Source organism: Eretmochelys imbricata, chromosome 8 (assembly GCF_965152235.1).
Source record: "Eretmochelys imbricata isolate rEreImb1 chromosome 8, rEreImb1.hap1, whole genome shotgun sequence".
NCBI classification, from domain to species: domain Eukaryota; kingdom Metazoa; phylum Chordata; order Testudines; family Cheloniidae; genus Eretmochelys; species Eretmochelys imbricata.
The window spans coordinates 19,153,739-19,160,108 of record NC_135579.1 but is presented as its reverse complement, the minus strand read 5'-3'; positions in this window follow the sequence as shown (position 1 = coordinate 19,160,108).

Below are 6,370 nucleotides of genomic sequence, written 5' to 3'. Positions count from 1 at the left end.
TGAACTAGATAAAATATTAAATAAACTCAGACTGAAATTAATTGATTTTTTTCTTATTGTATTGTCTTCTAAATATAGATTTTTGTACATTTAATTTTATGGTGCAGTCGACTCTAGCTCATCATCTTTTGCACCTCAGAGGCTTTGAGTGCTGATGTCTGAAAATTCATAATAAAGCAATCAGTAAAACTTCCTGTGCATGGCCCATCATAAATAACTGTTTCACAGCTCCTTTAACAGCCTTAGGCAGGTACAACTCTAATGTAAATCTGCCATAGGAAAAAAACTGAAAATTAATATTGACAGTATGTGGATTCATAGTTAAATAAACATGTGGGATCTTTCAGCTAATATTTAAAAACAAAACATACTTGTGCAATGTTAAGCAATAAAAGCACATGGTGGAGAGGGGTTCAAAGGCATTTAGGGCAGTTGGGCACCCACCTCCTGGTGAAAGTCCGTGGAAGTTGGATGCACAACTCCTAGCTATGCCTTTGAAATTCAGTGGCAGTCTTAGACGTTCATTCCTGGGCTGTCAACCCTCTACCGATATATAAGCATATTTCATGCCAACAGTACTTGCACCAAAAAAAGCCCACATATTTACTGCTGTCATGTTGGAGGCTCTAAATTTTCAAGTGGCACAGTGAATTGAAATTTTGGAACTTTCAGTTTAAAATAGCAGACTCTGTATAACCATGTATCCATTTGGCATGTTTGCTGATATGTCTAGTCTTTTCCTCCCTCAATCTGTCACATTTCATTGTGTGCAAACAGACTTTGCCCCAGGAATATTTATCTCTGAGTACCAAGAAATGAAGTCAAATTTAGGGCACTTAGAAGTCATCTACAATACTAAACCAAAAGTTCCTGTCTGCATGATGTTACCCAGACATTCCACTTTGGTTTCTTAGGATTTTAATCTTCCTTAATAGCATGGTACCTTAGGTAGACTTTGCAATTGGTATGTATTCATAGGATGGATGGAGGGACTGCAGAATGTTAAGCAGTCCTTAAGCAGGCAAAATTTCTATGGCTGGTGGAATTTCTCCCATGGAAACCTGTATCCTGTACATAAATGCCTACTTCAAAGACATACAATTGTTTATCTGCTAGGGGTAAAGGAAGTTCCAATCCTAAATTTCATGAAAATTCATGAATTTAATCATGAGCTTGATCATTCCTTCTCTGTACAGAAGGGAGATGTTTTAATATGTGATTTCAAGCACCTGCCCTGATCCTGGGCATATTTGGGGTATGTCTGTGGTGTGAGTAACACCATCTCCATCGCAAACTTCCTCTTTTCCTGGTACCCTGAAGAAGCCCCTCCACAGAGCTCTGGGTGGTGGAGGTCCTGCAGCAATGCTAACAATGGATGGAGTGGGTAGGTTCACCTCTGGAGTGAAAACTGTTCTTGTGGTTTTACTCTTTACTCCCATCTGGTGGTAGAGAAGAAAATGATTTTCTGAAGAGGTAGCAATTGTGTTTGTGTAACTGATACGTATATTTGTATTGCAGATAGTGCCTAGAGCAGAGGTGGGCAAACTACGGCCCGCGGGCCGCTTCCAGCCAGTCAGATGTTTTTATCTGGTTCTCGAGCTCCCGCCAGGGAGCGGGATCAGGGGCTGCCTCACTCCGCCCACCCAGCACTCCCCAACCCCCGACTCACAATTCCACCATCTTCCGGCATGCGCAGAGCCACACTGTGCAGGCACGACTTCACTGCGCTGTTTCCGGGATTGCAACCCCGCCCCTACGCGGCAGTGGGCCCAATCCCAGTCTCCTACGGCCCCACCCTCGAGAGCCTCAAAACAGCCCAGGGGCCGCACCCGTCCCAGCTAGAGTGCCTCCACTCATGGCTGTGCCTGGTACGGCCATCTTGGTGTCACTGCCAGCAGGGCCCCTAGGAGTCCCCGGTAGAGCCCGCTCCCCCCTCCGCGACACACCCCATGAGTCCTCTCTCCCCACACCTCGGTACCATTCCTTATAGAGCCCCTCCATCCCCCCCGTTACACCCCATAGAATCCCCCTTCCTCACCCAGCATTCATGGCCTGGCATACAATTTCCATATCCAGAGGCGGCCCTCAGGCCAAAAAATTTGCCCACCCCTGGCCTAAAGGCACCCCATCAGGGATCAGAGCCCCTCTGCTGTAGGCACTGCACTACACACACACAAAAACACTATCCCTGCCCCAAATGTTTACAATCTAAATAAATTCTTAATCATAGAAGCTACCATGGAAGAAAACTCACTCATCAGATCATCAAGTCTGACCCTCTGCCAATGACAGATATTCTGTATGATGCATGTATTGTTTGTGTGTAAACAGTGTCTATATATGAGACAATCAAGTTGTTTAATTTCAAATCTCTGGTAATCTTGTGTTCATATCAGGGTGAACTGTGGCTTTTGTCCCTCTTCATTTTGAAAATAACTATCCCCTGAAGCTTTTCACAGGCAAAGAGTGGTCTTTTGTATAACTTTGTAAAACCAGATCTACACTGTGTGTGGATGCTCCTCCCAAAACAAATTTGCCAGTTATCCCATTTATTCAAGGATTTTAGAAATCATTTGTGTTGGGAGATGCAACTGATGAAATAAAAGTTTTTAAAATAGCATGTGGAAAGAATTAAAAAATAATTTAGCAGTAACGGTCCAGCAGTGAAGCATTAAGAAGAGGTAACTAAAAAGACTCCTATGGGCCATTTGTGCTAGAAGGCCCATTCTTACCCATATATATCTGTGAATATTCTAGATTTTCAGACAACACAGCTGTACCATTTCAATGGACAAGTTGAGCCATTTTTAGAGTAGTTTCAATTCATTGAAGTGAATTTGTTCCCTGGTAAACATCCAGTTAAACAGACATGTCATGCTATTAGGTTACCAGTTGAATGGATCCTGCAATGCTTTAAATACAACATACTCCATTTAATCAGGACATCTACCAGGGAACCTGCTTAGTGAGAGTAAATAGCAATGACTGGTGCTTAACTGAGATAGTACTTTCAAAAAAATTTCATGTTGGATGCATTTGGCTTGTGCTAAAAGGTTAAATGATATTTAACCATGTGTTGGAGAGGTGTGAAATTGTAGGCTTTTGTACTACAAAGGTTTCCAAAGATAACTCACAAGAGGAAGTACTGGTAATAAATATTCACTGCATTCAATATTTTCTGTCATTTTGTTTGGTCCGGTTACTTATTTCCTCCAGTTCTTTCAGCTTTTTTTAACAAAATAATCTCTTCTCTTTTGGGGACAAGTGAATAATAGGCCTGTCCAGATACCTGATGTGTCCTAATTAAATAAATTCTGCTGTGCCATCTAGAAGAGACTGCATGAAAACTAACTTGTGTTCCTTCATTAACAGCAAGTGATCTGAACATACTCTGTTAGGGCAAATGTAGGATATGATCTGCCACTTACTCGTAAGTTTTATGCATAGGGTTTTTTTAAGTTTTTTCTTTCCTTTGCCAGAATTTAGTCAGCTTTGTATCTCGGTTATTAAGATACTAGAAAAATCAGAACCCACCTAGATATACAGAGGGGTTAAGTAGAGCCCTTTCATTGATCACATGGAAATGCTAAAATGGAGGGAATAAATAGTATCTCTTTCAGGACTAGTGGTAGTTTACTTTGTTTTGGATTTTTCTCTCTCTGGCCCCGTTAGCAGTGCAATTATAACTAAGATAGATGACTCATTTACAACAGTCGTCTCTTGACATGGTTACACAGTTACGTTGAAAGGTCGATGGAATCTAACCAGTCTCTATATAAGATTAAAATCTTGGACTGTTGAAGCCTTTAGCTCAGTTAAATATATGTGGTTGAACCTTATCAACACGACAAGTTTTAACTGGGACTTCTGACTTGCTTATCATTTTATAGAAGGGGCCTTTCTCTCATTTGTGTGTTTGATGCAATGCATTCTTTTATTGTGGACCTCTACATTTTCTTTTTTGTTGTATCTATCTATATAGAGAGAGAGATGATATATATATTTTTTATATAAAAACTGGAAAAAACTCAAATCTATATTCACATTACATGTATTTTTGCAGCTATTATGCTGAATATTGTACATTCAATGAACACCTCCATTTACGCTTAATAGAGACAGGCTGAAAGAAAATCAACATAACTCCCCTATTCGGAACATGAACTATGCCATTACAGTAAGCACATAATGCTAACGTGGAGTTAAAGCAACATGTGCCCTTAATGTTTATATCACACTGTTGTGCAGCTTTATGGTGTATATATAAGTATCATAAATAGTTCTTTTTTAAAAATTACAGTGGGTATAACAGAGAGTAAGCACTCACATTTACCCTCTGGACATTTGGTTAAAATGCTTGATTGGGTCACATAGGAATTAATAATCAAACTCCCTTTCTATTCTCATGTCACAAAACTACCACCCAGGGCGGGAACAGAAAAATCTTGCTCACTGCTGGCTGAGTTATATTGGAGGTCAGGATTGAGATGTGTTGGCAGAGCTCTTTGGGGGCAATATTTGTCCTGTGCCTGAAGGAAGACAGGTTTCAGAGTAACAGCCGTGTTAGTCTGTATTCGCAAAAAGAAAAGGAGTACTTGTGGCACCTTAGAGACTAACCAATTTATCTGAGCATAAGCTTTCGTGAGCTACAGCTCACTTCATCTTTCCTCAGTATGCATCCGATGAAGTGAGCTGTAGCTCACGAAAGCTTATGCTCAAATAAATTGGTTAGTCTCTAAGGTGCCACAAGTACTCCTTTTCTCGAAGGCAGACAGACACCACAGTGATGGTTAGCAATAGAATACACTAAGATACTCTCTAAGTATACTCGCAACTAGAAAGAAAAAGTCACAATCGCATATACCCATATTTCAGTTTTTACATGCTGAATTGCTACTGAAATTTAGAAGCAATACTGGCTTGTTCATGAGGCCCACTAGAGGGCATCATCTTCCACAAAACTAAGCTAATATGTAGAATACTGACTGTGAATTGTTTTTTCCTCTTAAGTAAAAGGGAGGGGTGGCCAATGGAGGAGATATAAAAGGAGCAGAAAAGGAAAACTATGTATTCTCTCCACTGGGCATTATTTTTTCCCATATTTACACCAGTAAATGCTGCATTGTAAGCATGTGAGTTACACATGCATCGAGAGCAGCGGTTCTCAGCCAGGGGTACATGTACCACTGAGGATATGCAGAGATCTTTCTGGGGGCACTTCAACTCATCTAGATATTTGCCTAGTTTTACAACAGGCTATACACGAAAAGCACTAGCGAAGTCAGTGCAAACTAAAATTTCATACAATGACTTGTTTATACTGCTCTATATACTATACACTGTAGTGTAAGAACAATATTTATAATCCAGTTGATTTATTTTAAAATGATATGGTAAAAATGAGAAAGAAAGCACACTATTAACTGGAAAATTGCTTAGTATTTTTGGGTCTGACTTTGTAAGTAAGTAGTTTTTAAGTGACATGAAACTTAGGGGTACTCAAGACAAATCAGACTCTTGAAAGGGGTACAGTAGTCTGAAAGGTTGAGATCCACTGATCTAGAGACTGACCATACTCTACAGTACTAGAAGCTCTGGATACATGTGAAAAGATAGCAATGCTACTGAAAAGATACTTTACTGAAGTAATTAAAACCACCTCTCCGACTCCAGGAAAAGACCGATCATTCAGTTGCATCATTAATTTTTTCCAGGGCTTACTTATGACAATAGCTCTGAAATAAAGGTGCGGTTTTTGTTTTGTTTTTTTGCTTTTTCAATTTTTGTTTTAATTACAGTACTGCTATTGGTGATGTCACCTCATGTTTTCCTCTGACCCCCAAAGGAGTAATCACCACCACCACCCTCAATATAATTTCTTGGTTTGGTTTTGTGCAGGACTGTGTGGTTGCAGACACTGTGCCTGCAGATGCTGCTGGATGAGCCAGTAATTCCAGAATCATTCTGAAAGTGGGCACGGCCAGTACTGGGCATGCTCATTAGCTGTTTGAAGCTACTTGGGTGATCTCTACTGTGGGCAAGAGCCTGGCAGGACACACTCAGAGTCACTCTCCGAATGCTGAACCAGTGGGAACTCAAGGGGAGGAGTTTATAAAGAGGAAAACTGGGAGACAGACTGAGAATCTCAGCAGTAGGGTGGTTCTGAACAGAATGTATTCTAGGGACATGGTCAGTTCATTAGATTTAGACTGCAGTCTCCCTCACCCCACTGGGAAAGAAGAAGAGGATTAAAATTGCTACAAATTCCAGACTGTTCTTGCAGAGACTCAAAGGGAGTTTGAAGGAGAGTGCAGGACTACTGCATGTTTCTTGTTCCCAAATTGCAAATGTTGATGGGAAAATAACATGG